Raw genomic sequence first — 12589 nt, 5'->3', positions numbered from 1 at the left:
TAAGTTTTGCTGAGAAAAAATGTAAATTTCATTGTGTTGAACTAGGAACACCACAGTTGCAAATTTAGTTAGATTTGTAGGTTTCTTAGTAGTCAAGGGAGTAGTCAAGTAAGGGAATAAATTAAGTCAATTTATTTTTATGAAAATTTATTATTTTTAAAGTAGCATGCATTTACAATAATTTGTATGTTATATCAAAATATTTGAAAATACTACTATTGAACAGGAAACCAATTTTAAAATACTAAATCGAAAATATATTCAGTTTAGGTATATAGTTTTAATACTTTTTAAAACTGTGGCATGAGTATCATTTTACGAATATTATGTTATTTCAAATTTTCAATAAAAGCATGTTTACAATAGTTTTTAGGAAACCTTTAAATAATACAGGAAATTATGATTTCAGGATTTTATGACAAACAATACGAATTTCAGTTCAGTATGTTATAATATACTCAACACAAGGTCATGATTAATAGCTGATGTTAGGCTGTAATTATGTATGTTATTCGACACAAGGTCGTGATTATGTATGATATGCTAGAATTCAGAAAGATACTATCAATCTAGTTTCATGTTAAATCAGTATTTGTAAACATACTATATGTTATTAGAACTCAAATGGTTTAGTTTAGATCAATATTCAGGGCTCGATACCGTAACTATTCAGTTCAGGTTAGATTAGTGCTACCACACTTGCCAATAGAGAGTATGGAAGATGGATAGTCAATGTGATTTCAGTGTAGTGTTGTAGACTTCTCCCTGACAGTCTGAACCAGGGTGGAGCGGGCCCATCCTACTTACAGACACATTTGACATGGCAGTGGTCGGCCAACCATTGTCAGATCCCGCTTTTAGACTACACAACCCAGTCATGGGAGCTAACTATCTATTCTAAATAATATTTCAGTACTATCAGTTATAACAGATGATTTTATAATAACTGAAATTCAGTATGATTTAACATGATCATGATTATGTATATTTTATCCAGTATTACATCACCAATTTTTATTCAGACATGTGTTATGTATTATTTATCTATTATAATATGAATATACTCATACCGTCACACAATTGACATCAATTTATTTCTCTTACTGAGAGGTGTCTCATCCTAACTTACAAAATATTTTAGGGAATCCAAATAGACGGACGAACCAAACTCCGCGTCAGTAGAGGCAATTCATACTACCCTAATAGGAGGGTGAGTTACTGAGTTAAGGTCAGATGATTTTTTTTTTTGAATTATGATCCTAGTATTTCCTTTTGGTCTTTTGAAGGATCGTATATTTATATTTACAAAAATGTTATAGATTGTAGTAAAACTCTAGTACTATTTGTTGTGAATGTAATCTATATTTTCCGCTACTTAGGTGTCCACTGTGTATAACGGATACATCCTCAGCACCTACAGGTTTGAGTTGATTTTGCTATATTGATATCAGGATTATTATTAAGACTGATATTTATGTATGTGAGGGAAAAAAAATAATAAAATAAGCAGGTCGTTACAAAACTAAATTTAGGCATTTTGAGTGAATAATGCCTCTTCACTAGTGGAAAATAATTTGATTTTTTTTTATTTTAAATTTCTTGTATAATCACAAAAACATCATCTTGTTTTCAAGTTCCTCATATTCATATAAGAAAATTAAAAAACTTTTCATTTTCCAGGTTTCCTATATAAATCTTAAGTGATAAACAAGTTGACACTTTCATAATAAATCAAATTTTGAAAATGAAAAGACATTATTTTCCTCAATTAAACAAGGCCTTTGTTTTTCATAGTGATCTTGTAAGTAGTTTACCAACTTGGCGCATGTTCACTCCTAAAAGCAATTGTTATTTTAAATTTTTCAAAGGATTTCAAAAATACAATCTCATTTTCTACTTTCCTAACATTTGTATGGAAAATATGAAAACAATAAAAAAAAAAAAGTTCCTTTCCACTTTTTCTATACAAATAAAAATGCTGGAAAATACAGCGACATTTTTTTTTGCATTTTTTCAAAATACTAGAAATGGGAAACAAATTGTTTTCTGCACTAGAACAAGTCCTCAGACACACTTACTGAACTTTTAACATAATTTTGGGAGAGTCCAATATAAATCATGCAAAGTACCAATCAACTCAACTCAATCTTAAAACATGAGAGCTAAAGAAGAGCGCACCGCAAGGGATCATATCATTTTATATGAGCCTTAAACTTGCTTTATAACTGGGGACTGTGAGGTGCATAATTAGTGAAAAGAACAACAATAGAAGCTAGCAGCAGCAGCAGCAGCAGCAAATCAAAAATTAAAAACAATGGGGAAGAAGGCAAAAGAGTGCAGAACACGCTTACAATTTGCACCAGGTGCTGGGAACAGACCATCTGTGTTTTGATATCTTGCCTGGAGCTGCACAAGTGGCAAGAACCAACCTTGAAGATTGAGGTGGCAGCAACTTAGTCGCCTCTTTAATCTCCACCTCCATCTCCTTTTCTGTTGCCAAAGTTGTTCTCACCTCAGCCCGCAAATCAAACGTGCTTAGCTCTCAAAAATTCATACATTTTTTATCCTTTCATTTTGAAATTTCAAAATGTGGAAGTGGCCAGTACCCAGTGAGTACGTGCTCCCCAAGCCGATATTATGCATCTCTTTTCTTTTTCTTTTTCTTTTAAAAATTTTTCCGAAAAAGAGGAGTGGGGTTTAAATTTTATTAACAAGTACACAATGGTCTAGTAATAAATAACCAAAAACACCAAAGAACAGATCAGAACAAAGCCAATCCCACAATCAACACTATAAAGTTGTCAGAACAAAAACAAAAACAGGTTCATTAAATTCTACATGAAAAATGTATCGTCCACTTGCCAAATCTAATTAAGGGAAAAAAAAAAAACTTTTTCCTTCTGCTTTCAGCAATCCTCCCACCTTCCAAAAACCTCAATTTCATTATTATTCTACCATTCTATGCCTGCATTTAGATCAAAGCTTGCTCTGCCTGGAGATTCAGACAAATGCATTCCATGCATCACTCATGCCCCTAAAATACTGAATGTCTCCATGGAGATCATATGCAAAACTATAGGTGTGTAATATTCAAAATAATATTTTCCAGTATCAGACAAAGCTCTTAATTTTCTTGGCAAGAACTTTGATCAATGATAATGATAATGGCAAAAGGGGTTTCCCATGTTTGAGGCCCCTCCTTGAAAAGCCTTCTAAATTGGCATTTCACAGCAACAAAAAATCTTCTTGTTCTAACACACTTCACCCAATGTTGGGTTTACTGAAATAGGAAATGGAAGCATTCAAGCAAATCATTCAAAAGAAACCAAATGCATGGCATCACAAGTTTCTCAATATTAATTTTAGGAGTCAAGTTAGGAGAAATATCAAGGATTTCTCTCCCTAATTCAAGAATGAAAAAAAAAGTTGAGCAAAAAAGAAAGAAAAAGGGAATGAAGAAGTATATTACCAGGGCTTGATTTGCCTCATATAAAATCCCTCAAGCGTCATTCAGCAGGGATAGCTTTCACCAGGAACTCCCTTGCTCTTACAGCCAGAAATTGGAAACAATCTTCTGCCGGAGTGGGAGGGTAATTAGCCTTGTAGGAATAAAGTGATAGAAGATTTACCTCATGCCATTTTGCCAGAGCAATAAACTATTCAAAGTGCTTCAACCAAGAAAAAAACTTTGTATTTTATTCCTAGCCCTTCTACATATATGGTAGGATAGAAGAAAGTTCAAAGTGCTTGACCCAAGATAAAAAGGCTTTGCATTTTATTTCTAGCTCTTCTGCATTGTAGAGAATTTAAAGAATTTTGCATGTTGATCACCTACCTACATACATTGTATCTCCAGATTTCAGTCAGAATGGAGCCTTCTCAGTTTTAAGCAATTGACAAAACTCTGCTAAACATAATTTTTCTTGCTCAGCTAACACCAGTCTGAAATTGTCCTGTTCCATAGTTCTCTTTTCTTGGCTATGACGACTCAAATTTCAATGGTGTTCCTTAAATTCCAAGGCTCCACAAGATCATTGCCACCATTCAACACCAATATTGAACATGAAACCAGGATTTCCTTTCACAACTATTTAAGGCCAACAAGAGCAAAGCCTCAAAAACAGATAGTCCGTGAATAAAAACACTGGCTTAAAAAGAGTTTAAAGGTCATTCAATTTAGAGAATTTTTCTCAAAGTTCATTTATTTTACTATAACTAATTTTCCTCAAATTCCCCCCACATAAACTACTTCATGTACACACATTGCAACACCTACAGTTTGGTTTGGTTCTATTCCTTCTGAAAATCGGAACAAAACAACACGACTCAAAACAAAAGCACAATTTTAAAAGGAACTTTAAGGGGTCATCTACAATCAGGTAGCTCGGTTAGCTAATAAAGCCCCTGAAACTGGCTTGGTAATAGGGAGACAGACTATGTCCTACCTTCATCAGAGACTAAATTTATGGGCATGATAGACCTCTAATATATCCCTGTTGTGCAACTCATTATCTTTTGGATCAAGAAAAGGTAGTATAGGTTATATATATATTGTATTAACAATTCAGTCAGTATAATCTAAAGAAGATAGCTATGATAAAGTATATATAAGAAAAGAACTCGTTTTATTTTAGTTTTTTCATTTTCATTTTTTTGGGGGGGGGGGGGGTGGGGGTGTTGGGTTAGATAATCTTCAAAAAGAGATTGGCAGCTTTTTTTAATTCTTTCTTGGAGAAATCAGTGAAACTTCTAGTTCTGCATTACTGCTTGTCTCCAGAAAGGTTCCAAATTATGTACGTTAAGGACTTGCCTTAATATCTTTTTTGGAAATCCAAAGGAAGGTCTGCAAGGGAATCTAATAAACTCTCCCTATGGAAGGCAATTCCTTCTTGCATCTTCTCGGAATTATGGTAAGAGAGGATTTAAAGATTTTTCTAAATTAAAGAGCAGATCTCTGTAAACATACTCAACTCAGTTCTCAAATACTCATTATGTAGGGCCAAAATCATGTGAAACAATAGACATCTTTCTTTTATGGCCTTAACTTCTGGATATATATCCTGAACTCTACAGCACTGTAATCTTTTTTTTTTCCCTCTTCTTATATACTTCTCATATATCCCTAATAAAATTCATACGCATGTTTTCCAAAAAATAAAATGAAGAAAAAAATGACCACAATTTTTTTTTCCAAAGTTAAAGTGAGCTGTAGATAGCTGGTTAGGATGCAATAGGTCCATCCAATTTTCATAAGATGTTCAAACACACTCTCATACACCTAGTTGATCCTCTGCGAGATGTCCAATGAATTCTTGAGCCAGTGATATTGCACATTATCACCACCTATGATGGCACATAGTCAAGCATTGTCAAGGGCACAGAAGAGAGCATTCCCAAGTGCCCCAAATTAAGCTGCAGATAATCCTTCAATTTCTCATACTTTTGTTCTTATTGCAGCAACATTTGAACACTGCATAGCTCAACTATTCACACCACCAAATCTTACTTGATTATTCATGTTTTAACTTTTCCCATGGACTTGTATTGTTAATGGTATGAGTACATTCCTCATTAATCAATCAGAAAGTGAAAAACAGAAAGAAAGAAAGGCTACATTGCCCCAAACAAGATAAAGGGATGACAACATCAACCAGAAGCTCTGGCAAAATGCAATACCAATAAACCACTATATCAGCTGCAAAAACGCAAAGGGCATCTGAAAAACATCTCACAAAGCACACATCATACTAGGTCAGTAAAGTTAGAACACCAATGTAGACAATGACAGCATGTATGATAGAACCATGGAATAAAACATGAAAATTTTCCACGTAAACCTCCAAAATGTTTTATGGACTCCAATGGCATGTTTATCACCAACTCCCACTCCCCCCCCCCCCCCCCTAAAAAAAATAAAGGGAAAAGGAGTCAGTCCATTGGAATTCGGATTGTCCAAAATGTTTAATATAAGTATGAAGATCACATCAAATTCAAGAAAGCTTTACCCTGAGTTGTTGCACATAAATCACATATTATACAATTGCACAGTGGAATTACTGGACAAATCTTCTTTGGCAGTAAGCTTACTGTTCTGCTTGACAGAGTAAATGAGATGCAGCATTAGTCGCCACCTGCCAAAGAAGAACTTGTCCAGTAATGCATCCATACACCTAGTTGCAATAATGTACAGTTTACTTCTTGATGTCAATCAGTGCTAAGGTTCATATGTATTTATAGGCGCGAATAGCCTCAAATTTTTCTTTACAAACGGCATATTCCAAGCACATCCACCCCATTGTATGTAGTGAGGAAAAATGTGGTCCTTAAGTTGTAGTTTTTGATCACCTAATTACAGCCTCTTGCCCTTCTTTTGCACAACTTTTGACTTCAAAAAAAAAAAATCTATTTAGCCTGAACAAAATGAAAATCTTTGGAAAATGAAACTAATAGAAACATCCAGAAAATTTGCTATAGGTGTGGAATCTGTGGATGGATAAAATAAGAGCATTGTTAGAACAAAAGATGTGGCTCTAAATTCACCAATATCATGAGATTTCTTTCTTAAACTATTTTGGTGCCATGTAATATTTTATGTGCTACTCGTGCCTATGAGTGGTTGATATATTCTTGTCAAGAAGTTGAAATCATTATTTGCAATCTTGAAAACAGTACTTCATAAGCAGAATTTGATGATAAAGGCTTTAGTACAGATTAAGATGTACAAATAGAGAGAGTGAAATAGAGAGAAAGATGATCATAAGAGTTTGCCATTTCATTATGGAAAATGCTTAGGCAACATTTCTATTAGTAAACTATGTGGAAAACCACGCATACCATCACCCTTGGACACACCCCTTGACCTTTCAAACAATTATGTTTCCTGAATCACTTGATCTTTTACCACCAGGGGTTTCAGCAAAGTTGAGTAATAGAGTGGTTAAGTCATCCCCTGTCACTCTTCCATCTCTCCTCTTCCTATCATTCCATCATTGTTTCATTTAATATGATTTTTTATTTGCCTCAATCACCTAACTTATTCACATACTTAATTAGAAATTTTTTTTATTTTTTATTTATTTTTGCCAAGAAAACAAAGCCGATGTTGTTGCTGTTTCACCACTTTGTTATGTCTTAAAACAAAACAGTTCATCATTTATATTCCTACATTCAAGGACCCTTCCCTATTCAAATGCAAATAAAAACTAGTAGCAAGTCCGCACATACTCAAAAAGGAAGCACCAATTGATGATGCTTCACTTTTCTCTCCACATGAAATTCATTAAATTGTGCTTATGTGATTCTCATGAAACAAAACGGCATAACAAAATGGCATTGAATGGGAACAAAAGTGAAAACAAGATGCATGATATGGTGTGAAAATCAGAAGTGACTGAAAAAATGATCAAGTTTATTTTTAGGTTATACAAAAAAAATTGATTAATTTCATACATACCAAGAATAAAGCCTGTTATTATGATTATTCGAATAAAAAGGTATTGTTTTCCTATTATCTAATTGCCAACTAGTAAGTTTTCATGTGTGTGGCATTAATGAAGGACTCTTTTTTGTCTATTAACAGTTGCAAAGTTTTGTTTAACAAATTTGGTCTATTGGTTATATATGAAATTTATGAACTTCCATTAATCCTACAAAAGTGGGGAAGAGTTTCATGTCAAATCATTACCACAACACAAAGAACAATGGAATTCTTGTCTTTGATTTTAATGGTTGAAGGATTCTTAGAGGTTATTTGTACTGTTCTATGGAGGAATTATTTTATAAACTTTCATTAATCTTAGATAATAGGGTAAGAGTTTCCAGTCAAACCATTAATGCAGCGAAAACATGAATAAGAGGGGATGTTTGGATACTTATGAAAACAAATTATATGACCCTTATAGTAATATACATTTATTTATCCATTTAATGTTTGTTCCTCTGTCCTATTAGAAAGGGAATTACTTTTATCTAGTCTGATTTTTAGAAATTTCAAAATCCCTATAACATTTTTTTCAATCATTATTTTCCCTTTAACATATTCTCTTTTTTATAAATGACAAAATACACTCATTCCCTTGAAATTTAGTGAAAAGACATGGACTTTCCCGAGGTTTCCAAAATTTCCCAGCTCTCTCCTGAGATTTAGGAGAAAGAAATGAACTTCCATTTTCAAAAATCTCAAAAGCTTCCATTTGACAAAAAGACATAAAGAAATGAACTTCCCCTTACATTTAGCAAAAAAATAAGCACAAGGAGGGAGTATAAGTGTCCCAAATATCAAATATCAAGAGAGGTTTGTAAGGACTCGTTTAGTTGTTGAAAACATTTTCCGTTTTCCAAGTTTTAGTTTTCTAACGAATCATAAAATTTCAGCTTATTTTTAAAATTTTCAAGATTTGTATTAAAAATGCAGAAAATAAAGAGTTTGTTTAATGTTCAAAATAAATTTTTATTTTTTATTTCTAAATTTCAAATTAATTAAAAAAAAAAAAAGAGACAACTTCTTTTCCAATTTTGAAAAATTTACAAGAGATAATATTTAGAATCATCAAATCATTGAATTTTGGGGTTTGAATTTGGATTTGCATGGATTTAGAAGAAACTTTATATATAATCCATACAAATTAAAGTATACAATCCAAATTTCATGCTCTTATACACAAAGTAGGAGTTAGAAATCTAGAAAAATAATGAAAAGATGTTTTCCAATTTTTCTATATAAATTTGAAAAATTGGAAACAAACTGAAATTTTTGTAATTATTTAAAAATTGGAAATAAATAATAAAATTATTTCCACAAGAAAATAATGTCAAAAATAAATAATAAAACTATTTCCACAAGAAAATAATGTCAAAACTGTTTATTACTGTTCATATATTTTAAACAAATGTTGTAAAAATAATAAATCAGCTAATATATTGTAATTTTTTTTCAAAAACTAAAATAAAAAATGAAAATTGTTTTCTACAACTAAACAATCCTTAAAATTTCAAAAAAATTCAAGGTCGGTCTACATATTTTTAATCAAATCACAAAGGAGATTTGTGGTTTTTGTAACCTCAAAAAAATCACGTTACAAAAAAATTAAAATTAAAAATTAAAAAAAAAATAGACCCTCTATTACCCATTGCCATTTAATTACAATATTTTTTAAAGATGATCTCTTGGGTAAAATTTTACATTAAATAAGTTTCTTGAATGCTTAAAAAATCTCCACAACTACTATCCTCTCTAAGAAAAAATAAGCACACATGTCGTCAATCTCACCAAACACTAAAATGTATTAGCTGAAATAATATTATAATAATAATAATAATAATAATAATAATAATAATAAAAGCAAGAGATAGAGACTTTCCCTAAAAGACGAGAATATCTCGTAATATTTTAAAAATCACACAAACCTTGTATCAAGTTTCAAAAATCTCACAAGCAGATTTCAACAAATTCAAAGATCTCATCTAACATTTAATTTTTAGCACATTTATATCCATAAAAAATTTGTCCAAATAAGTCCATATCTTTTTTACAAACATTCAAAGCATGTGAAAATTTTAAAATCTACGTACGTGACCTCAGGAGAGTTTCTTATTTTTTTTACCCTAAATCTCATGGAGGGAAATGTACTGTAATAATAAAGCTATATTTTTAAATAAAATAAAATTTGGAAGCTGCATATCCATAATTAATTTTTAACAAATGGAAACAGCTAAGTTGAAATTTTCAACCTGTAAAAGTTTAAAATCAGGGGGAGAGAAAAACCTAAGCTGACCAGTCTTGAGCAAAAGTTAAAGAAGAATGAAGATGCAGGGCACCTAGAAAGGAGGCAGGGGATTGATGGTGAGAGAATTGGGACCACGATCCCACTAGCAAGAAAAGGGACCTCCACGCGAATTTTCTCCGCATATGCTATAGTCCTTTCTTCGGCATATCCAATTCCAAGCTCAAGGTACCTGAATTTCCGCAATGGCTCCCAATCAAAAGTATATTGATCTGCTTCAACTGGAAGCAAAATCCCCATGTGAGGTTGAGGAGGAGTCGGATCAATTCTGCCCTAGCAGAAAGATCCGCGTACATTGGATTTTTTGAGGGAAAGATCTGCCCCTTCCAGCTCTCGGAAAGCGAAGGAAGCAGACCGCTTGGAACGAAGGATTTGCAAATCGCATCGTTCTCGTTTTTAGGCTAACTAGGGCTTGCGATAAAATAGAAGTATAGAACCGAGCTGAGTTTTTTCCCAGATTGTTATTATTTTAAAATAATATATTAAATAATACTCCCTTCAAAAAAATTATTTTATTTACGTAATCTAACTACTTAGTCTAGTAAAATTTATCATGTGTCAATATAGTGTTTTTTAAGGTAAATCTTACTAGATCAAGTAGTGAAATTTACTTATTTTTTTATTAATAATTTTAATATTTTATTTTTAAAAATCTTTTTAACTACAATTTGTAACATGGACTATTTCAATTTTTTGTGTTCTCTTTTTTAATTTATTTGTTATAATAATAATAAATTAAATTTTTTGTACGAATCATCATTTATTAATTTAAATTTTTACCTAAAATAAAATATTTTTTAATTAAATTAAAAATATTATTTTTATCATAAATTAATACAATAGTTATATATTATAAATATATACTAATAACAAGATTATTTTTAATTAAAAAGGGAAATCTTATTTAGTAAAAAATATTTAAATATTAATTAAAAATAATAATTATTGAGATTTTTAACTAAAAATCTTAATAATTCTAATTTAAATTATATTTAAAACTAATAAACACTTATTTAAATACAATTAAATGTCACTTATAATTTTCAGGACTTCTCCAATCCAACACTTATTATCAACACTTATTAAATTCAACACTTCTACATAAGGAATTTTAAGTCACTTATTTATTTTTCTTGATTGTAATAAATCATACAATTTGTGCATGCAGAATTTGTGGTACTTATTTGGCGTCACCACTATGAATTTCATGCAAGCATTATTTATTTGTCAAATAATGTCTTACTAAAAATTCTAAAATGTGAGTCTGTAACTGTAGGAGGCAATAAATGGAGGGATTCTTTTGCTTTAATATATTTTGCTTTGGTTGATCATTATTCAAGTACAATGACCAACCTTTAATAGGAATGAACCACATAACAGTCATTATATGTTTATTACAGGAAAAGACGTCAGTCTCACTATCTCACCCTGAGTGCCAAGAATTTAGAAAGACGTGGTGTTGTACCATCTTTGGAGCCTCAATTTCTTCTTTTCTATCTATCGTTTCCCTTCTTCTTCTTCTTTTTCGTTCTTCTGAAGATATAAATAATTAATGGCTAAAGTGTGAGTGCATTTTTGGTTGTCTATCTCATCAATTTTCATTTATCTTCCTCTCTCATATTGACCTACTGGTTGGATTGTTTCTAATTAATTCTAAAATCAATGCATCTTAAGCCCTTCCATGTTTTATCTGTGAGTACAACTAGGTTGTCTCCATATGAGATGTACTCGGGAGGACTCTACTATAATCCAAAGGAATGTTGTAGCTGTAGATACCATGTTTTCAAATGTGAACTAATGCCTAGTTAAAATAATGTTATTTCTTTATTATTCTCTCTTATGAGGTCTTGTGGGTTAGGAGATTGATATAAACAAATTCTTAAACTGACTATTTAACGATCCAGAATCCCACTTATTTTTTCACATGTTAATGAGGTGGGATAATTATATTTTGTTGCCGGATGAAAATAATGGGGATTCTTCTTTGACTCCCGTTGACTTGAAAGAGGAAGAGAAGAAAGGCTTAGAAAACCCGGGGTGTACTCCGGGAGATCTCTCTGATGCCTAAGTAAGAGGAACGCTTTTAGGAAGGCTAAACGCAACCGTAGAATAGTGTTTTGTCACTTACTTTTCCTTTTCTCCAACTCCCTTCTTATAAGGGCTTGAGTTGACCGCCGGTTGGCTTGGATTTATTGCACGGGGGCGTAAATCGCTCTCCAGGAATAAATGTGTGCGTCTATCACTCGGTTATTAAGGGTGTCGGCGTGGATCTCTCCTCCTCTTTATTAGGTCGGAGCTAATCACTCGTTAGAATGTCAGACCCGGAGAGAGTGCGAGATAAGCGTTGACCTGCCCTCATTAGTGTGATTTATTATGGGCATATCAGTTGTCCCCCCCTTAGTTTCAAATTTCTGGATAGAATTTTGAATAATGGTTTTGTCTGCATCTTTCCCCTTAGAGGGTTTAACGCTCCATTGTGTTCCTCTTTTTTTCTTTTTTTTTGGCAGAATAGTTGAGCAGCTTGTACCGAGCTGTTTTGCCTAGCTGTTCGTGCCGAGCTATTTCGTCCGAGCTCTTTGAAGAATTGCTCGGGCCGAGCTGTTTTACCAAACTGTTTGTGCCGAGCTGTTTCGTCCAGCCCTTTGAAAAATTCCTCGGGCCGAGCTGTTTATGCCGAGCTATTTCGTCCGAGCTCTTTGAAGAATCGCTCGGGCAGAGCTGTTTCATCCGAGCTCTTTGAAGAATTGCTCTGGCCGAGCTGTTTCCTCCGAGCCCTTTGAAGAATCGCCCAAGTCGAGCTGTTCGAC

The 12589-nt window shown here is 32.6% G+C and overlaps 1 long non-coding RNA gene across 1 annotated transcript; it reads right to left on the bottom strand.

Annotated features, from left to right (window-relative positions):
- Positions 1–2163: 2163 nt before the first annotated feature.
- On the bottom strand, positions 2164–10194 carry LOC131152324 (uncharacterized). Its single transcript, XR_009135924.1, has 2 exons — positions 9817–10194; positions 2164–3599 (listed from the first exon to the last, which is right to left on the bottom strand). It is a non-coding gene; the product is annotated as an uncharacterized LOC131152324 (long non-coding RNA).
- Positions 10195–12589: the final 2395 nt, after the last annotated feature.

This window comes from Malania oleifera, chromosome 1, assembly GCF_029873635.1.
Source record: "Malania oleifera isolate guangnan ecotype guangnan chromosome 1, ASM2987363v1, whole genome shotgun sequence".
Taxonomy (NCBI): Eukaryota; Viridiplantae; Streptophyta; class Magnoliopsida; order Santalales; family Ximeniaceae; genus Malania; species Malania oleifera.
This window is presented reverse-complemented; position numbering and strand designations above follow the sequence as displayed.